A 23,256-nucleotide genomic window follows, 5' to 3' on the forward strand; every position below is an offset into this window, starting at 1 on the left:
CCTCCAGTTCACTCTTCTCTTTTAAAGTAAAAGAAAAATTCTTTCATTGGTATACAATATCCCTGCCCCAAGTACACTCCACTATGCAATCTTCATTCTGGATTCCTGTGATAATCATAATATGCTATCATATATCACTTTTAAACTGTTCTCTCTCTCATCTGTTTCAATGCAGTATACATAATTTATTCAGTTTTTCTCAGTCTTACCCCAACCCTGCCGTCTGTCCCATGCATGTCTTTCTAATCCCTTACTATATATCAGAAAGCTGGACAATGAATAAGGATGACAGAAGAGGATTGATACTTGAAAGCTGTGGTATTGGAAAAAGGTACTGAATATCCCATGGAGGACTGTCCAAAGAACAAATAGATATATCTTTGAGTAAAGTGAAGACCGAGTGCTCTTCGGAGGCAAGGATGATGAAATTTCATCTCGCATACCTATAGTTAGGAGAGGCTATTCCTTGGAAAGGGATACTATGCTTGGAAAGGTGGAGGATCAGTGAAAGAGAGAAAGATCCTGTAGAAATGGATTGACATAGTGATTGTAGTAATAAATACTAATTATGTCAGCGATGATAAGGATGACGCGGCATAGGACAGAGTTCAGATCTATTGTTCATAGAGTTGCTATGAGTACTTGACTAGACAACACATAACAACATCAAATTATATAATAATAACTTATACTTTACAATTATCCTTAATTAACTAATTTTTAATGCAAACAACTTTTTGAAATGTGTTAAGTACTGATTGCCCTTAAGTCGAGCATGACTCATAATGACCCTGTGAACAAAAGGCCTGAAGCCTTTCTATAACTGTCATCATTTATAAAAGTTGATAGACTTTCCAGAGACATGTTACTTAGGAAGTGGATGCCACCCCTGCTTCCAAAAGCATCTTAGATCCATTTTATTATGTACATATATAAGAGTAAATTTTCTAAATTGGATTAGAAAAAATACATATTTTTTTAAAAATATGTTTTTATTAACTTGACTTTGTAACAGAAAACTCCATTTTTTAAATACTCTCTTCATATATCTTTAAAACCCAGTAGCCTGCTATCAACAAGTTCATGTCAACTCATAATGACCTTCCATGAGATTTCAAGACTTGAATTTTTATGGAAGGAAAGTGTGCACCTTTCTCCCTCAGAGTCACTAGTAGTTTCAAACTACTCATTTTTTTTCAGGCAGCAGTCCAAAAAGCAGAATGCTGGTTATAAATTATGTCATGGAATTAATATCCTAAAATCTACCTGGAAGGAAGAGGGTGAGATGAGTATTGTATTAGGCTGAATGGTGACACTCTGTGTTAGGCAGCCCTAGAGTGTCAATTTCACTAGGGAGGAATGTCACAAACTCTTTCTGTAGATCAGAAAAGCATGCGTGTGAGGAATTTCCAGTCTTCTTAGAAAATATATACTTTGATCTTAATTTCAATGGAAGAGAGCCAGGACTTACCACTACATCATGGATCAGGAGTTCTAGATTATTTTCATAGCCAAATTTTGATGCTCATTTATAGAGAAACTGAAACACCCTTCTAAATTTGTCATGCATAGTAGGTTTCCCTAACAAGAATTCATCATGAAGATTGATCTGATTCTCATTATTCCTTTATCACACTCACTGGCATTTGTGCCATCATCCCTTCTTTTTCTGTCAGTATCTATAGCAGAAACCTATTCATGTTCATTCCATAGTAACCATGAAACAATGGAGATGACAACTAAATTAGTAGAAATAGTCATTATCTCTTTTTAATAGTAGTAGTAAGAAACACATGTACCAGATCTCACTCTGCTCTATACTCACAAAGAAATTTAATCCTCAAAATAATTTGTAAAGGAATGTATGCTTATTCCTTGCATTATGATATAGTGGAGGAGAGGACTACTCAAGTATCCTTTATCAACTCACTCATCAGGAAAGTTGTATTATTAAAAATGACTTTCCTAGCCATGGAATTTGACTTTATGATGTATGAGAGAGTATGTGAATAGGGTATGTTAGCCTATCCACAAGGGGACTGGCTAGTCTCCTCAATCCACAAGCAGATTGGCTAGATTCCCAATGCAGAAAGGGACTGGCTAGTCTTGCCATTAAATTAAGTGTATTCAGCAGGAGAAGGAGAAATCTCACCAACAGCAAAAAAAAAGAGTAACCAAGAGAATGCAACCTGTCCTTCAGGACCAGAGCAACAGACATAGCAGCCACAGAGAACCAGAGATTCGACATGAAATGGAATGGATCTTGAAACTATTGCCCCATACACAGAACCTGAATTAAGCTAAGAGCCTTTGACCAAGTTTGTTGAGTAGCTTGATGGGGTGGGAGAAAAAGTGAATATCGACAGGACTAATAATTGTGACACTGGCCTAAAGCTATGAGGCTCAAGGCTGAGATGCCTGTGAACACAATTCTGAAGTTTATTGACTATATTCTGCTGCTAACCTGGATTATAACTTTGACTTCCCCAACATGATTCTGTGTGGTCTGTGAGCTATCACATTGGATTTTAGATCCACTAAAGCGGTAAGATTGGTGATGAGATGAAAGAGATACAGGTGTGTGAGAGATATATTTGACTTGATGTTACATAACAATAACAGTCACACTTGAACCAAAGGTCTTCCTTAAGTGTAAGTTGATTAAACCAAAAACTACCCTTTGCTGAGACCACTGAAAATCTAGTACTATATTGTATAAGACATCAGGTTGCAAAAAGAAAGATGGACACTTTTTGCTTTTTTTTTAATGAGTTCTTTTTCTTTTTTCTCCTTAAATTTTTCCTTGTTGTGTATCGTTGAGTCAGATCTGACTGCACAGGAAGAAATTGCCCTTCTTTCTCCAGCAAAACATTTGGTGGATTCGAATTGCATGCCTTCAGTATTACAGTACAACTTCTTGCCACTAGGCCACGAAAACTCCCCAAGATATACACTTTTAATCCACTAGCCACTCCAAGGGAGAAGGATGCTTTGTCTCCTCCCAGAAAGATTTACTGTCTCAGAAACTCGATGAAGGTCTGACCTACAAAAGAAGCTGAGAAGATTTCCCCTAGAGTAACTCTAGTGAAGATTGTGATGTAGTTTTAATAGAATTAAAACTCCTTGATCTCTTTTGGGCATTGAAACTGTGAATGGGAATCAACTTGACAGCAATAAGTTTTTTGTTGGTTTGCTTTGGTTTTGTTCTGTTATTAAGAAAGGAAGCAAAGAGATCCAGTTCTAACAAGGCCACATGGCATCAAAGTGGAAAAAGTCTATGATCTTCATTGGCTGTTAAGAATATTCTGGACTTGCTGAGAGTCAAGTCACTTGGTTATCTGAGATGGACATATTCATATTCATCATCAAGAGAACAGGAAGATGATGAAGGGAGGCAAATCAAAGTCGTTCGTGAAGATTTACCTTCAGTACAAATATGAATATCTAATGAAGTTTGATTTTAATCTTGACTTCTCAATAATTAGTAAAATGTATGCTGTATTGAAACAGATGAGGGAAAGAACAGACTAAAGGCGATATATGATTGGGTATTATGGTTATCACAAGAGTCCGGAATTAAGGTTGCATAATGAAGTGTACTGGGGAGGGGGTAGGAGGCTGGGGGGATGTGGGGATTTTATACCAATGAAGGAATTTTTCTTTTCAAAGAGAGAAGCAAACTGGAGTGGAGGGGTGGGCAGGAAGGAAAGTGCAACAATGAATGAATGGAAATCCGAAATCTCTGTAAATATTCATTAAAACTGATTTTTTTTAAAAAGGAAAAAATATATCCTCAAAGATATATTTTAAAAGTTCACACCATGGTTGATATCAACATCAATTCTTTAAAACATATTTATCACTGAGTAGATATTACTGAACACAATACTGTGATTATAAAATATGTTGGTTTGGTTTATTTTCACATATTTTCCACTTAATACTTAGTAAACAGTAGCACAAACTATTCTAGGTAAGAATGTGCTAATGCATTTCCTAGGGTTGTATCTTAAGCTGGAGAAGTAAAACCAATGAAACATAAAAAAGAGTGATTTGTTTCAAGGCAATTGTTTATGAGCCTTAGAGAAGCTAACAAGACCCAAGTTCACTCATTAGAAATCAGACTGGGAGCTTCTGATTCACATGACTGCAGAGGCTGAGAAGTACCAGTTCAGCGGTTTAGCTGACAGACACTACTCTCTATCAAGGCTGCCCAATCCAAGAATGACAGGCAATATGGCAGGATTCTAGTTCAAGTGTAAAGAGCCTGAAGTCAGATGATGATGAACCAGGGGCAGGATTCAGATTAAGCAAATAATAAGAGAGCATTTCCAGGTGTGTGTGTGTGTGTGTGTGTGTGTGTGTGTGTAAGAGAGAGAGAGAGAGAGATACTCCAGGGCAACTCCCTTTCAACAAATTGTGCATTCATAGCACATTTCATCATGGAGCTGATTACATTAAATTAAGTCTTATCAAGAGAATTACTTGTTAATCAAAAGAAAGATTGCATCATATCTTCCAAATCAGAGAATCCTAGGCAGCCAAGGTGACACATAACTTTAAACACTGAGGATAGCTTTCCCCAAGAATAAGTATATGCAATATACAATTTCAGTCAATGCGTATTATTTCACTATGAAATAGTATTTCACTCTAAAAACGGAAAATATTTAGTAATAATCAAATATACTCTATTGAATATACATAGGAACTCACAATGACTTGTGCAAGTCAGTAATACTAAAACAAGACTATCTTTTAAAATTAAATTAAACATCTTAATAATAATAATATTTATAATATTATTAATAATAATATTTATTTATGTCCATATGTGGACATGAACCAATAATAATAACAAAATGTCATGTCTGTAAATGTCATGTCATTGTCTTTAAAGATGGTTCTAGATATTGGAAATTATCTTACTGCCCTTACTTTAAGGAGGTAGATAAAGTACCAAAGAGATTTAATAGTTACTAATAGGCAAGATCTCCTACAATTAGGTGTAAAGTTGTCTTCTTTCCCGCCAAGAGCCTGAATCCAAGAAACTAAAGCCTTAGGAGATCAGTCAGAAAAGCTAGAGACCACTGTGGACAGGATCTGGGACCTTGGCTGACGCTGCAGTGGTTCTGCGGACTTTGGGAGCCATGCAGGGCAGAAACCTTGTGAAGCTTGCTGTGAGGGCTGGGGCAAATGATGGGGCAGAACGTCCAGCTGGAGCCCTGGTCACCATCCTCTGCATCGCCATCGATGCCCAAGTCCTCAGAGCTGGACTCCTCTCCAATGCCTTCGGATTTCCAGCGCTTGTAACGGTAGATGAGCTCAGTCAGAAAGGACGTCTTCTTTGTGTAGCAGGCTATGAACTTGTTTGTGCTTCAGGAGTTCCTTGGCAGTAGGCTTAAATTTGGGGGCCTTCTTGAGGCAGGCCTCTATGAACTCCTTCTCTATGAACTTCTTCAAGGGCTTGCTGTGGTGGCCTTCCAGCATGGGGCAGGGGTGTTATTGGGGATCAGGAACAAGACACACATGAGGTTTAGGTCAGAGGTTGGGGATCCACCTTGGCTCCTTCTATGGCTGTGATTTCCAGAGACCAGGTGTCTGCCTTAAAGTCATAGGCTGATTGTTTGATGACCTCCGGCTCCATCCAGAATGGGGTGTCCACAAAGGTGTTTCTCTTAATCTTAGTGTCACTGAGTTGGCCTGCCACTCCAAAGGACACTTTGAATAAAGACATGAACTGGGGGGCGGGGGGGTGGGGTGGGGAGAAAAGCTGGAGAATCTTTTGGATAGCCTCCTTGTTTTACTAAGGATTATGCTAAAGATGGAGAATAATGAGAGGTAAACTTAAAAATGTCATAGAGTATTTCAGACATTCTTAAATGAATGCCATAGTGAGTACAAGAAATAAATAAAATAGCTTGGATGAATTAGAAGTGAAAAGTACCAGGAAATTAAAACCCAGGTAGGAAAAAGTAGAGACCACCACAGTACATTCTGTCTAGAACTCGATTACAAAGGTAGCTGAGAGGATTTCGCCTAGAATAATTCACTGAATATGGTCAGGGAGCTTTTAATAGAATTAAAACTCCTACATCTCTATGAGGCATTGAAACTGATATAAAAAAGAGATGAAAATACATGAAAAGCTGGGAATTTTTCTTACATACCACATGGATTTATAAGTACAAGCAGCTTTAAAGCAGTCTTTTACCAGAAATCATCTTTACAGAACAAGCATTAAGTGAACCACTTATGAAAAGACCAGAATTCCCATGAACCAGTTATGAAGAAACCAGAATTCCTATCCGCTTTCATTCTGCAAATGTCCAATCCTTTTAGAAACATCCTTGGGGATGAAAAGCATACCAGTCCTGATTGTGATGTGATGAGACACCATTTGTCCCTTATTCTAGTACCTAATATAAACTTCAGAACAATATAAATGCTGAGCTCCTTATATCTATTCCAATTCTACAAAAATAAGCTAAGGTCATGACATTGTTTAGTAGAAGAAGGAGTCTCAGTCACTAGACTTATCAGCAGTGGACATTTTCCAAGATGTCAAAAACGTATTGACTTCCTGTTCTGTTCTAGAACATTGTGATAGTCATAAACTATTTTTTCCCTTCAACTGGCACTTCATCTTATATGATCTACATTAAACAGGATACAGGAAAAAAACTGCCTTAAAATGCTAAAGCACCAGTCCCTTAAACTAGTGGAAACAGTGTCACCTGCTGCTGTAAACAATTAAAGCCACATATCTCTAATCTCTATTTCTCTATCTGTCTGATCTATCTGTCTGTCTATATTTCTACATATGTATGTACATGTTATTGTCAGGTGTCATCAATCTTATGAATAACATATATGAACCCCATACTATTGGGTGCCATCATCATAATCTCTGATACACTTGGGGCCTTTGCTGCAATCCTTATGTCAATCCATCTAACGGAGGGTGTTCCTCTTTCGTTGACTCTAACTTTCCAAACATTATGTCCCTTTCTGAGAATAACCTCTACTAGCAAGCTGCCCAGAATGACATTTAGTAATCTTTGCTTTCATGGAGTGTTTTGGCTGTGTTTTATCTGTTCTTTGGCAGTTCATGGGACACTCAGCATTCTTCTCCAGCACTAAAACCCAAAGGCATCAATTCTTCTTCTGTCATCCTCATTCATTATCTGGCTCTCAGATGCATAGCAAGTGAATGAAAAGATCATGGTCTGAATCAGGTTTACTTTAGTGTTCAAACTGACATTATTGCTCTTCAGTATTTTGGAAAGGTCCCTGACAGCAGACTTTCCCAGTGCAATCTGTCTCCTCATCTCTTGGCTGATAGTAAAAACTATGTTGATTGGGAATGAAAGTAAGATTAAACCATACACAACTTCAATCATTTGTCCACCTATCATGAAGTTGTCTATTCCAGTAGTGAGGACTTTTGTTTTCTTGAGGTTGATATGTAATCCATACCAAAGTTTATTGCCTTTGATCTTCTGCAGTATTTCAAGTCCAGCTCACTTTGCGTAAGCAAAGTTGTGTTACATGCATAATGCAGGTTGTTGGTGAGTCTTTCTCAGATCCTGATGCCACATTCCTTTTTATAGAGTCCAGTTCCATGAATCATTTGCTCAGCATACATATTGAATGTGTATGAATAAAGGATATATATATATGAAGGCATATATAATATATATTGTTGTTGTTATGTGCCACTGAGTCGCTTGCAACTCATAGCGATCCTATGTACAACAGCCCTAAACTCTGCTCTGTCCTTTGCCAATCTCCCTGTCTCAGACACATCCATCCCGATTACCCCAGTCACTGAATCAATCCACCTCCTAGAGGGCCTTCCCCTCCTGTGCTGTCCCTCCACTCTCCCAAGCATTATGTCCTTCTCAAGGACCGGTCTCTCCTTCTATGCATATTGACTTTATCCTATCACTTACAACACTGTATTTCAAGATGGATCTAGAAGTAGTCTTTGTTACTATAAATGCAACCCCATTTTTTTCATCTTTTTTATTTCCAATGTAGTTATCATTGTTGTTGTTGCTATGTGCCATTGAGTCACTTGCGACTCATAGCAACCCTATGTACAAGAGGCTTAAACGCCATTCAATCCTCTGCCAACCTCATCATCTCAAACACACTCATTCCCACCATTCCACTCACAGAATTGATCCATCTCATTGAGGGTCTTCCTCTTCTTCGCCTCCCCTCTACTCTCCCAAACATGATGTCCCTCTCCACGGACCAGCAGCTCCTTGCAACATGCCCAAAATATGTCAGACGAAGCTTCAGAATCCTTGACTCCAAGGAGCATTCTGGCTTCACCCTCTGCAGGACAAACCTGTTTATTTTCCTAGCAGTCCATGGTATATTCAGCACTCTTCTCCAGGACCACAGCTCAAAGGCATCAGCTCTCTTTCTATCATCCCTATTCACTGTCTATTTCTCCGATGCATAACAAGTAATTGCAAAGACTATAGCCTGGATTAGGCGCACCTTAGTCTCCAGCCTGACATTGTTGCTCTTCCACTGTAGTAGATCATGTTATTTTTTGATTCAAAATATCCATGCCAGTCCATTTCATTTCACCACTGCCTAGTATGTCATTATGTATGTGCTCCATTTCTTCCTTAACAATGAGTAATATTCCTACAGTCATACCTCTCACATTTCATATTTCTATCACTAGTATGTGTTTGCACCTGTTCTCCTCCTTTGTGATTCTCAATACCAATGCTCAGCCTTTGGTGTCATATCTGCTAACCTAATTTATGTGTGCTCTATTGTACATGGGATTTGCGAAGGCTTATTATTTTAGAAGTGGATGGCCAATACTTTCCCCTAGTCTGTTTTAAATTGGTTGCTCAGATTTAGAGCAATATTTGACAGATAAGCAGTTTACTCTTTCCCCATTACACCGGTAGCAGATCAGCTACTAGCCCCTCCCTACAGCTTATGTGTCTTTTCCCCACCTACCATGTCACTTTTCTGCTCAGTGCCCTCTTCTTACCTCTCCACTACTTCTTCCCTCATCCTCCCTCTGGTTAACCCCAATATGATGGTCCAGGCCCCCACCACATATGTCCACCAATTTTTCTCCTCTCTCTTGTGATGGTATTGATATTGGCAATCTTCTGGTGGTAGCGGGCAGCACAGGTGACCTTATAGAGGTGGGAAGCTGTGCTACACCTTCAAAGACATGTGATTCAAATCCACAAGCTGCTCCATGGGAGAAGTATGGGCAATCTTTTTCCATATGAGCCACCGGAGGATCAGATATGAGTTGGTTCTGACTCAGTTATACCCAACTACAGAAACAGCAACATTAATTAATTATATAAAATATAATGTATATCAATTATTGTGTAAAACAAAGTACATGTTCGAAACATGATAAATAGGATTATATGCACACCAATAAATTAAAAAAAATAATAAAAGAAGGCTACATCTAGACCAAGAAGCTGTCATTTGAACTGAGTAAAAGTATCCTGTTGTTGTATAACATCAAGTCAGAACTGACCTATAGCTCACTCGCCTGGAGATTTTCAAAGGCAGTAATTTACATGGGAGGAGATTGTCTATCCTTCTCCTGCAGAAAAAATTAGGGATTCAAGCTTTTTGCCTTCAGGATTGCAGGTCAGCCAGTATACCACCAGAGCTCTTTAAAAGTGTAATGCATGGTATATAAATGGTATACTACATTCTTCTAGGTCATATAGCCCTGGTGTGTCCACTTGCCATACAGAGGTAACTTGTGGTTGCTGTGAAGCTGAACACTGTGACACTGATGTATCAAATGCAGTAAGGGTTACTCATGGTAGACAGTGTTTGATGGAGTTCCACAATTAAATCAAGCTTGGAAGCAGGAGTGGCATCTACTTCTGTATATAGCTTGCTTCCAGAAACCCTGTGAACCTGGAGAAAGGAGGAAAGTTACACAAGTGTCAAGGACTTTCGTACATAGGGTCTCTATGAGTCACCTACAACTCAAAGGCACTTAACAACAACAACACATGGTTTAAAACAAAGAAAGATGTGTGTCTGATATGCATTTTTCTCCATACCTCAGTCTGTATGCTGAGGAAATAATTTGAGAAACCAGACTTCCTGAAGAAAGACTGCCAAAAAAGAATGTGGTATCAGGACTGGAAGAAGACTCATCAACAACTTGCATTATACAAATTACACAATCTTGTATGCTAAAAGAAAAGACTTGAAAGGCTTACTGCAGAAGACCAAAGACTATGGATTGCATCTCAACATCAAGAAGACACGAGTCCTCACCACTGGATCGATAGACAACATCATGATAGATGGAGAAAAGATTGGAAATGTCATTGACCCAATTTTACTTGCTTCCACAATCCATACCCTTGATATCAGCAGTCACAAAATCAAAAGAAGTCTTGCACTGGGAAAGTCAGCTGTCAAGGATGTCTCCAAAGCACTTAGTGGCAATGATGTCTGTTTGAAGATTAAGATGTGCCTGATTCAGGACACAGTCTTTTAATTCACTTGCTGTGCTTCTGAAATTTGGACAATGATTAATGAAAGAATCAAATGCTTTGTGTTGTGGTATTTGAAAAGAGTCCTAAACATACCATGGAATGCCAAAAGAACCAAAAAAGATCTTGAAGAAAGTACAACCAGTGTACCCCATGGAAGAAAGGATGGTGAAATTTCTTTTCACATACTTCAGACATGTAATTAGGAAGGGTCATTTCTTGAAGAGGAACACCATGCCTGGATAGTTACAGGGTCAGCAAAGAGAGGAAAACCCTCAACAAGATGATTTTACCCAAGGGAACTCTTGTGGCCTAGTGGTAAGAAGCTGTGCTGCAGTCCTGAAGGTGTGTAGTTTGAATCTACCAAATGTTCTGCTAAAGAAGGAGGGGCAATCTCCTCCTGTGCTAATCAGGACTGATTCAGTGGTACACAACAAGAAAAAAACAAAACAAAAAGATTAATTTACCCAGTGACTGTAGCAATGGACCCAAGCATGTCAGAGATATTGAATATGACACAGAGTAGAGAAAGATTCAGATAAGTTGTTCATAGTGTTGAGTTGTATTCAACATGTGGGCACCCAAAAACAATAATAGTGCAGACTTGACTATTCTACTTTGCAAACAAGAAACAAAAGTATTTACATCTCTTTACCACAACTTCATTTTGACACAGAATAGAACTATAATTGACACTCAAATAGAGAACCAAACATGCAGGAGAAGACAGTTTTTCAATGAATTGCTATGAGGACTCACTCATTCTTTGTTTTTCCAATAGATTGATAAAGAGCAAGTTTCCCAAGCATATGTGGAAAAACAACTCTGGCCCATCTTAACCCTAAATTTCATTTAAGTGTTAAAATCCCTACCCAGGGAGAAGCCATTTTTGAATATTGGGTACACATAGAAATAAGGTGAATTTATGAGCAGCTGCACCACCAGGTTCATACATGACGATCAAATAACACATCTTAAAAACTACTCCTAACTTTCAAGTTGGAACCAATTAAGATACTGTAAGTCTCACGATAAATGATTACTTGTCTTTCTCCCACGCATCTGCTAGTAGCTTACTGCATTCTTAGTGGTTCTTCCTTTCCAGTGGTATCAACAATTTGTAAATCACACAGTAGAGATTTTCCATCTTTCTCCCATGGAGTAGCTGATGAATTAGAGCCATGTGACTTTAGATTAGTAGCACAACTCTTTGCAACCAGGTCACTTGAGCTCCAGAGTAAGTAAAAGACAGAGATAGATATAGAGATAGAGATATATAAATCTGTAAATATTAATCCTTTAGTTGATTTAAACCACAAAACTAGGCCAGTGATTGCATATCCTGGCAAGGCATTTGGTGACGTAGAAGAGAAGAACAACTGCCTTTGTCTGTAATCATATTTTCATCTGAAATTTATTAAATGCTATTTTGCAATAAGTGAGAATCAAGTGGTAAAATATCTCGGGATTCTTGTTGCTAGCAGGAAAAACTGGACTTCTGGAGATTTGAATCCACCAGTGGTTCCTAGGGGAAAAGATGAGAAATGCCACGTCCTCCTGTGAGAGTTATAGTTTGGAAACCCACTGAAGGACCAGCTATGTTTAGATTTCAACCCAAAGATAATGAGAGAGCGTGAGCCACAATAAATAGATGTACTGATAAGTGTTTGGTTTTCTAAAATTTCCTCTGTATTTCAGAAAGATATGAGAGTAATATTTTGAGCTATGGTTCTTCTGATTGTCCCTGGCTCTGCAGTTCTCTGTTCCAGTAACTCCTGAGAGCTCCATATTTCTAGTTCCCAAATAACCCCACTGTCTCCCTTCAGCTAAGAGGACATTCTGAGAGGCATTTAGCACAGCACTCATCACGTGTTCCGCAGACTCTTGCCCATTGGGAAATTGCTATGAGCTCATAACAAGGGGAGTACAGAAATTGAGAGGATGCCTGTAGACCATGCGATAGCAACCTGAGAGCACAATTTTAGGTCTGCAGAAACTAAAAGCATGGAAAAGACTGGTGGAGTGGGCTGGTTTTATATGTATTTTTTATGTTTTTTTAAATATTTCTATTATTTGGCTGTATTTTATTAAAATACTTGCTTAAAATAGAATTCAAATTTAAAAGAAAAAGAACACCTAAATACTTGTCCTTCACCCCTTCACCATTGACGGTTTGAGAACACTCACGTTAGGGCATTCAATTAACTCGTCTAGCTTCATCACCCTGAGTCACTGCTAAGAACACAGTAGGCACAGCTGCCCAGCATTTAAGGGAAGCAAAGGTTCCTAAGACAAATCTTTGTGATATTGGGATTTTTTTCCTTTTATTTTTTAACTTTTATTGGTTTTCATAAAATCATTCATATGTATCATGTTTTGTACATGTACTTTGTGTTTTATACAATTATTCCTATGTTATGTTGTGCCATCAAGTTCCTTGAGACTTAGAGCAAAGTAGTCTTATGCACAAAAACTCTGAAGACTGCCCTATCTTGAACTAATCTTACTGCCTGTAGTACAATTACCCTCATTACCCAGTTACTGCATCAATCCATCTCACCCAAAGTCTTCCTTTCTTGTGCTGTCTCTCTACCCTTCCAATTATGATGTCATTCTCCAAGGGTTAGTTCCTCCTGGCAACATGCCCAGCGTATGTGAGACAGAGCCTCAAAATCCTTGTCTCCAAGGAAAAACTTGGTTTCACCCTCTCTAGGACAGACTTATTTGTTCTCTTGACAATCCATGGTATGTTCAATACTCTTTTCCAGCATCACAACTCAAAGATATTGATTCTTCTTCTGCCCTCTTTAATTCAGCTCTCTGATTCATAGCAAGTAATTGCAAAGACCATGCATCAGGCACACCTTAGGCTCTAGACTGACATTTTTGCTCTTCAGTATTCTGGAGAGGTCTCTTACAGCATATTTTCTTAATGTGATTTGTCTTTTTATTTCCTTATTGCTGGTACCAAGAGTGTTGATTGTGGAGCCAATCTCTTATCAAGATGAAATTGTTAACAATTTCAATCTCTTCTTCACCTGTTATGGTACTGCCAATTAGCCCAATAGAAAGAATCTTTGTTTTCTTGATGTTGAGTTTCAATTCATATTGAAGACTACAGTCCTTGACCTTCTGCAACAAACACTTTACATTCTCCTCAGTTTCAACAAGCATGGTTGTGTCATCTGCATAATGCAAGTTGTTTATGAATTTTCCTCCAATCTTGATGCCACATTACTGATCTGTTCTGCATATAGATTGAAAAGATATGGAGAAAGGATGCATCCCTGATGCATTTCTCTTCTAATTTTGAACCATACAATGCTTCCTTACGCTGTTCTCTCCAGTGCTTCCTGATCAAAGCATAAGTTTCACATAAGCACAACCAAGTGTTCTGGGATTCCCATTCTTTTTCAAGGTTAGCCATAATTTGGTGTGATCCACAGAGTCAAATGCCTTTGCATAGTCAAGGAAACACAGACATGACTCTTGTACTCCCTGCTTTCAGTCAAGATCCATCTGATTTTGACTAAGATGTCCTTAATGCCACAATCACTTCTAAACTTGGATTTATTATAGTGTTTATGTGCTATTTCAATCATTTTTTGGATAATCTTCATCAGAATTTTACTTGTATATAATATCAGTTATATTGTTTTATATTTTCCATACTCTGTTGGATCACATTTAAAAAAAATTAAAAAAACCCAAAGGCAATAAATATAGATCTCTTCCAGTCATGTAATTGTTCCCCAGGTTTCTTTGTACAACCTGGATAGCAAGTCCAGGGTTATGTTTGCTTCTTGAAATATTTTAAATGGTATGCCATCAATTCCTGGTGCCTTACTTTTTGCCAATTCCTTCAGAGTAGGTTGGACTTCCTCCTTCATCCTCATTATCTCTTGATCATATGTTGTTTCATGGAATTATTTTGTCAGCCAATTCTTTTTGGTATAGTATAGGTATAGGTATTCTTTTGGAATCATAGTTGACTCTGTGTACTCCTATATTCATTGGATGTTGCCTGAGTCAGTTAACATTCTGCCCACACTATCTTTTAGCATTGCAGCTCAAGGCTTGAATTTTTGTTTTTCAGTTCCTTTAGCTTTAGAAATGCTGAGAAACCTGTCCCTTTTGATTTTCTCTCTCTAGCTCTGTTCCATTTCATTATTATTTGCTTTGTCTTCCCTAGCTCCCCTTAGAAATCTTCTGTCCAGCTGTTAAGCATCCTGACTTCTTCATTTTGCTTTGGTTTCTAGGCTATCTAGTAATTTTCTGGCAATGCTGAGTCTTTTTTAACATCCATTTTGGTTTTTTCTTCCTCCTCTGTCTTTGTCTTTTCTTAATGAATAATATTCTTGATCACATCCCACAGCTCATCTAGTCTTTGTTCATTATATTTTATTTCATTAACTACCATTTCTATATGCCTGTGTTTGTGACAATTTGAGTTTCTCCTAACTCGTTATTTCATTTTAGAAAACCCTCATGACAGCCTGCAGAAACTACAAAAAATAAAACCAGACCAATTTATTATGACTCATTGTGTCCTCATGGTTGTCAGAGTAGAACTAGTTTCCATAGAGTTTTCAATTTCTAATATTTGCCAGTAAATTTACAAGCCTCTCTTCTGAGATTCCTCTAGATGTACTTGAACATTCAATATTTTGGTTGCCAGCTCCGCTCTTTGTGCCATCTGAGTACTCTACATACACCACACATAGAGCTCAATAATGAGGAAAATCAAACTTGTTCTTTGCACCAAACTTAATTTAGAGGAGCATTTATTCACTACATTGGGTAAAGCTGTTGTCAAGGACATCTTCAAGGTACTAGAGACCAAAGATATCAGTTTTAAAATGAAGGTGAGCCTACTGTAAACCGTTTTATTTTCAGTTGCATCTATTCATGTGAAAGTTGGACCCATGGGCAACATCATGATGTTGTTGTTGTGTGCTATTGCATCAGGATCGACTGAGAGCTGGCCCTCCAACAAGTTTTCGTAGGCAGCAAATCACACTGGTGTTGATTTCCCAACAATTACTGAAGGTTGTCCCTGACTTCATCTTATTTGTATCCTCAATCAACATCTTTGGTACCAGCAGTCAGGGGATCAGGAGCTGTATTCCATTGGGCATATCTACTGTCAAGAACCTGCCCAAAGTTCTGAAAAGCAATGACATCAGTTTAAATACCAAGGTGCACCTGATTCAAGACATGGTCTTTTTAATCATCTGCTATACATCTGAAAGTTGCACAATGACTAAAGGTGACAGAAGAAGAATTGATGCCTTTGGTTGTAGGATTGGAGGAGAGTACTGAATATACAACGGATAGCCAAAAACCAAACATATGTGTTGGGAAAAATTATAGACAAAATGCTCCTTGGAGGCAAAAATGACAAGCCTTATCTCACATATTTTGGACATATTGCTAGGAGAAGCTATTCCTTGAAAGGGAACAGCATCTATGAAGGAGAAGAAAAATTTCAATTAGTTGATTTGATATCGTGAATATTAAAACAATAAGTTTGAGCATGGTAGAGATTGTGAAGATAATGTCAAATATGGCAAGTTTCAATCTTTTTTTACTTAAAGTCTCTATGAATCATAGTTGACTTGATAGTACCTAACAACAACAACATAACACGAAGCTCTGGTAACTCAAAGGTTATGTCTCCTTCAGTTTGAACCTTCTAGTTGTTTCTTGGGGGAAAGGTAAACAGTCTTCTGTTGAGATTTGTACCCTCGAAAGCCTGATGGAGGGTTAGCTATGAGTCTGAACTGACCGACCCAAAGCAGTAAGTTTTTTTTTTCTCTCCGTGCTCTTACTGCCCTGAGGGTTTCATACACCACCTATTTTTCAAAACTCAGCAATACACAAAAAAGCTGATGTCTTCTTATTGTTGGGGAAAAAAAACCCCAACAATGTTATTCTGACCAAGGAACTAATACAAAATTTCTCATTTCAAGAGGAAGAGTTTAGATATTAATGAGACAGTGAGCTTTGGTGGCAAAGCCCAAGGAGAATTGAACTGCTAACCAAAAGACTGAGAGTCTGGTGGTCTGAAATCATCAATAGCTCCTTGGGAGAAAGATAATCAGTCTTCTACTGTTGCAGTTTACAGCCTTGGAAAATACGTGGAGGGGCCTGGTCTCTAAGACTCTTTGAGAGAGTTTTTGTTTGTGTAAGAATGAGGTAAGGCTCTAGGGAAGAATGATTCCTTGCCTAAAGACAATTACTACACAAAAATGCAAATACTAACAATGTGACTTATTCCTTTCCCTAAAATGGATCTCTAGGGATTTATCTAGAATTCAAGAACCATGAGTTTGAATGTGGTGTATTCTATGTGCATTAATTGTTGTTGCGGTTATGTGCTATCAAGTCAGAACTAACTAATAACTGACGATCCAGCAGGTTTTCAAAGGCCATAAAACATGTGGGAGGAGATTTTCCATCTTTCTCCCACAAAGCAACTCGTGGATTTGAACACCCTAACTTTGGGTTGGCTGTGCAACTACTTACTACTAGGCCACCAGAGCTTCCTTGGTACATCAATTAGTAGTAGTTACTCTCTAGCCTTTCTCAGATGTACTAGCCAATATCCTTAAGTCATTCTTCTTCAAAACCTCAACTAAAGCATTAAAGTAGCAATTGGAAAATTCCTTGGTGGTTCCATTGAATTGTGGGAAGAATTATTTCTATTTCTAATAATTAAATTTTTTCCTCCTCCAACTCTTTAAAACTAGGGAAGGTAGAAGGAGAATTGATGCCTTTGAGCTGTGATGTTGGAGAAGAGTATTGAATATAACATGGACTGCTAAGAAAATGAACAGGTTCATCTTGGAGATAGTAAAACTAAGCTGCTCCTTGGAGGCAAAGATTCTGAAGCTTCATCTAACATATTTGGACATATTGTAAGAAGAGACCAGTCCTTGGGGAAGGACGTCATGCTTGGTAGGTAGGAGGGACAGCACAGGAGAGGAAGATCCTCTATGAGATGAATTGATTCAATGACTGGGGTAATAGGAGTAGGTGTGTCAGAAACAGTGAGATTGGCACAGGATAGAGCAGGGTTTAGGGCTGTTATACATAGGGTCACTATGAGTCGCAGGAGACTCGACGGCACATAACAACCACAAACAACAACAACAACTCCTTAGGAAAACCTAATGCTAATAAAATACCAGGAAATATTTCATCCTTTCCAGGAAAGCTTTATTCTTCTCTAGTGACTAAAAGACTTCTTAGCAGAGAAAATAAAGTGGATGACTAAGTGTAAAATATTCATTAAAGTGTTTTCCAAACATGTTTTATGTGAAAAAAATGATTTGGCAATAAAGATGATTGGTATGTCAAGAATTTCATTTCAAGCAACAATTTTGTTATTAGAACAAGCTTCAGTTGTCTACATGTTGGTATGGTTCATAAGATGTAATGTAAGATAAATTAAAAAAATAACTTTGAATGCTGTTATCTACCATGCAGTACTTCTATTATAAGGACAGATAACAACAGTTCTAATATTTTTTTCATTTCCTTGGGTGTCAGATCTCCCTCTCACCACATATGATGCCCTTTATACAGCAGTCCCGTTGCTTCAACTGCTCAGGGAACCTGAACAAATAATCAAGCAGTTTGTCACTTAGGAGGAGTAAGGACACTCTTATCTTTAACTCAGTTTCTGGCATAACTTGCAAAGAGCAACTGAAGTGTTTATTATAGTCTCAGATCCTTCTGAGAAAGAACGTCACTTAAAATAAAAGCATCTTAACACTATCCTTAACTCCCTGTGTACCTGAAAGCTCTAAAAGAAAAGGAAATTATATGAGTGTGACTAAATTTCTGCATATTCAGCAACACACTGCCCCAGTCTACCTTGATAGGCATTAAAATTATAATAAAGAAGCACTACGTACATTCAAATTGGGTAACTTACATAAAATAGAGCAATGTTTGCAAAGTATAACTTTATATATCTATCTATATATATATTTATTTATATACACATATACATACATTGTATGTGTGTATATATATGTGTGTGTATCTATATGTACGTGTGTATATATGTGTATATATATATGTATGTATACACATGTATATATGTATGTGTGTGTGTGTATATATATATGTGTGTGTGTGTGTGTGTGTGTGTGTGTGTGTATTGGCATTTGGTATTTTAGTAAGGTGTACTTCCCAAAGAATTGATCCATTTTATCCAAGTTATCCAATTTGAAGGCATAGAGAGGTTGATAGTATTTCTTTGCTATAATTGTAATGCCCATCAAGGCAGTGTGCTGATGAACATGCAATGATTTAGTCTCACTCATAATATGCAAATAAACACATTTGTTCCAGCTCTACAGTACACATGATCAATAACAACACACATTAACATATGTACATATATACTCATTGCCATAAAGTCTAAACCAACTCTTATTGACACTTCAACAGAGGAAGATAGCTCAAATTTCTTGCACTGGAGCCACTTGCAGATTCTAATTGCCAGAGAGGTATCACCTTAGGGTTAATAGCATAAAACCCAAAACACTATGCCATTGGAGTAAAATGTGTGTGTCATGGATAAATTTTGGAAATGCAAATCAAAATTTCAATGAAATGCTACTGTGCAAGTATTAACACTGCTGTTTATTCGCACTAATTTGGGCTTCTAAGGATTGTGGAAGCAGACAGTCACATTTTTCTCAGAGAATTTGGATGTTTTAAACTGGAACTTTAAGGATCGCTTGAGACCTAGATCTTTATCACTGCTAAACTAAAAGCAGCCCCTCTCCAGTGGTTTGAATCCACAAATGGTTTAAGCACTTTAGGCAATCTACCACTATGGCTTCTAGCACATCTAATGCTATTGCTGTTACTTTAGGTGCCGTTGAGTCAAGTGCAACTCATAGCAACCATGTAAACAACAGATCTGAACGTCATCCTTCCCTGTGCCAATCTCTTCATCTCTGACATACTAAAGCTCATTGTTGCCGTCACTGTATCAGTTCATCTTGTTAAGGGTCTTCCTCTCTTTTGCTGACATTAGCCTTTCCAAACATAATGTCCCTTTCCAAAAAGTAATTTCGCCTAGATATACACCCACATGTTTCAAATGACACATACAGTTCTGGACGTGCTCACCAGCCTATACAAGGAAATCTTACTTGGATCCACAATCAATAATCTTAGTACCAACATTCAGGAGTACAGGAGATATACTGGAAATATATTTCACTGTCAATGTCTGTTGTCAGGGACCTCGCCAAATTATTGAGGAGAAATTATGTCGTTTTGAGAACTAAAGTAAACCTGGCTCAGAATATGGAGTTTTCAGTCACTTACTAGGCAGACATCTGACACCCGGACAATAAATAAAGAGGAAAAAAAAGAATTGATACCTTTGAACTGTGATTTTGGAGAAGAGTGATGAAGATTTCATGGACTGATAAAAGAACAAACTCATATCTTTGAGAATGTGAAGCCACAGTGCCTCTTGAAAGCAAAGTTAATAAAACTTTGTCTCATATACCTTGGGAATGTTGCTAAGAGAGGTTGTTTTTTGGAAAGAAACAGCATTCTTGGAAAGGTAGAGGCACAGTAAAGTAGTGCACCTCAACCAGGTGGACTAACACAGTGACTGCTACAATGGGCTTGAATGTGCCAGAGATTGTAAGGATGACAGAGCATAGGGACAGGGGTCATATTTATTGTTCCTAGTGTCACTGTGAGTAGTACTCAACTTGATGGCACCTAACAATAATAACAACAATATGTCCAAAGTGGTGAGATGAAACTTTTCCTCCTTGCCTCTATGGAGTACTCTGGCTGCAATTTTTCCAAGATTTAATTCTTTGCTTTCTTGACAGTCTGTAGGATATTCAGTACTCTTCCCCAACACTACAACTCAAAGTAATGGATTCTTTTATCACCCTTACTCATTGTTTAGTTCTAGAACAGATAAAATAGAAAACACTGTCAACTTCAAGTGCTGCTGAGGATGTGGAGAAACAAGAATTCTGATATTGCTAATAAGAATGTAAACTAGTTAGAGATATTATAGAAAAATTAACAAGCATATAAGCACCTAAGCTTTAAAATAAGTAGCAACATGCAATGTACTCCTCCACTTTGGCAAACTGCCCTCTCTCACCTTGTCTGAGGATGTGCATCCGGAAGCCACCCCAACATTGGATTTTTGCCCCCATTCCCAATAAGGGTGAACCAACACAATGTGGACATTATCAAACAGTATAATTAATATCACATACAAGTAAAATATTTCCAAAGATTGTTAAAAAACATCTAAAACAATTCATTTACAGAGAACTGCCAGAAGTGCAATCAGGGTTTAGAAGAGGTCATGGCTCTAGGAATATGTTGTTGATGTCAGATGGTCCTGACTAAACGCTGAGAATACCAGAATAATATCTAATAATGTTTTATTGACTATACCAAGGCAAATGTGGGTCATAATAAACATGGCTAACATTGAGAAGAATGGGACTCTCAGTTCACTTAATTATACAAACCTATACCTAGAACAGAAAAACTCATAGAACAGCATAAGAGAATACTGCATGATTAAAAATCAATAAAAAGGTTCATCGGGACTGTATGTTTTCTCCATAACTATTCAATCTGTACGCTGAGCAAATTATTTGAGAAGCTGGACTTTATAAAGAAATATAAGGCATCAAGACTGGAAGAAGATTCATCAACAACCTGTTATGCAGATGACGCAGCCTTGCTTGTTGGAATTGAGAATTGAGGAACTTGTCGCAGAAGATCAAGAACTTCAACCTTCAGTATGATAGAAGAATAGATACTTTATATTTGTAGTGTTAGAAAAAAGTACTGAATATTTCATGGACTATCAAAAGCATACATAGATATGTCTTGGAGAAGATACAACCAGAGTGATGATGCTTCTTCTCACATACTTTGGGCATATTGTTAGGAGAGTCTATTTCTTGGAGAGCGATATCATGCTTGGAAATGTGGAGGGTCATCGAAAGAAAGGAAGACTCTTGGCAAGATGGATTGATACAGTAACTGATGCAATTTGATCAACTGGATTTGGAATGATAAGGATAGTGCAGGACAGGACAGAGTTCAGATCTGTTTTTCACAGAATCTCTATGAGTCATACCTGACTCTATTTTGCTTAGTAATAACTATAAAAGGTAGCCTAAGAGCTCTTCCAAAGTTAAATATGAGTTTACCACTCAGTCCAATGGTGTGCCTCTAGATATCTATCCAAATGAGATGAAAATGTATATTTAAAAATTGCTTACATAATTATTAATAAATTTATATATAGCCACTCTATTCAAAATTATAAAAACCAAGAAGCAGTCAAGATGTCCTCCATCTGTAAATGCATGCACAAACTGTGGGATGTCCACACAAAAGTTATCATTTAGGGAAAAAAAGTAAGCTAACTCTTAAAACTGAAGCAACCTGGAGGAATGATAAATGCATAATATTAAGAAAAAACCCTAAACTTTAAAAGCTATACAAATGATTCCAATTGTATGGCATTCTGAAGTCAGCAAGAAAGACAAGATGACTAGGTGTAGCATGAACATTTTTGGGACAGTTAAACCATCATTAATAATATTGTAATAGTAAATACATAAATTGCATGCATTAACCAAAACTCATAGAACTGAACCACAGTAAGAGTGAATACTAATATTAACTATGATTTAATAATAATGTATTTGTTTATTAACCTATAGCAAAAGTACAAAAGGAATATTATTATTATTATTTACTGTCAAGTCTGATGGTCTCATAGTCTACACATAAGGAATTTTTAGAGCCAGTAAATCACAAGAATGGAGATGGCCTATCTTTCTCCCAATACCTTACCCCTAACTCACCCTTACCCAACCTAAAATTGACAGACTTGAACCCATTAGAGAAATAGACGGTGTTAATAAATGAATGAGAAGCAATAAATAGGGTATTTGGAATATCTCTATGTGCATTTTTTCTGCAAACCTATATCTCCTTAAAAAAATAAAGTCTTTTTAAGAATGTGGAGAAGAATTTGCACCTGGGTTATAATTTTTAAAACTATTTCCATTGGAAGGAAATAAACTCACCTTGTAGAAATGTTGTTATGTGCTTTCTATTTGGAACTGACTCACAAACGATCCTACTGTGTGTTTTCAGAGGCTATAAAAAACACAGGAAGAGATTGCTCATCTTTCTCCTGTAAATAAAGCAGCTGGTGGATTCAATTCACATACCTTCGAGTTGGTAGCAAATTTTCCTTTCTCTTAGGTGACCAGAGCCCCCTTTGTAGAAATAGTTCTTTCTATATTTGAAGTTGAAACATACTAGATGAACTTGAGTCATCTTACTTTACCAAAAGAAAGTCATCAGATGGTGAGTGGCTCATGATACGCATGTAGGCACCAAGTTGAAGGAGTTTCTCTAGACAAGGTATGAAAAGTTTTATCATCAGAAAGAATATTTTCTGATTAAAACACATACTACAGTATGCTACTGGCTAACATTGCTAATTACTAGGGCACCAACTCTGAAACGGAAAAGCAAATACTATGAACAATTATTTAACTTGTAATTGTGAATGTACTATATGTGTGAATAATAAGCAAATAAGGGACCATTTTTCCTTATTGAAAATGTTTAACTTAACAAAAGACAAAAATTTTTAAAATTGAAGGTGAAAAGGACTGTGACAATC

General features: G+C 37.4%; 1 pseudogene; it reads right to left on the bottom strand.

The window, feature by feature from the left end:
- Positions 1-5,067: 5,067 nt before the first annotated feature.
- Positions 5,068-5,710, bottom strand: LOC102857070 (annotated as a pseudogene).
- Between the last annotated feature and the right edge of the window lie 17,546 nt (positions 5,711-23,256).

This window comes from Elephantulus edwardii, unplaced genomic scaffold (assembly GCF_000299155.1).
Source record: "Elephantulus edwardii isolate Elephantulus edwardi_28Jun2011 unplaced genomic scaffold, EleEdw1.0 scaffold00194, whole genome shotgun sequence".
Classification (NCBI taxonomy): domain Eukaryota; kingdom Metazoa; phylum Chordata; class Mammalia; order Macroscelidea; family Macroscelididae; genus Elephantulus; species Elephantulus edwardii.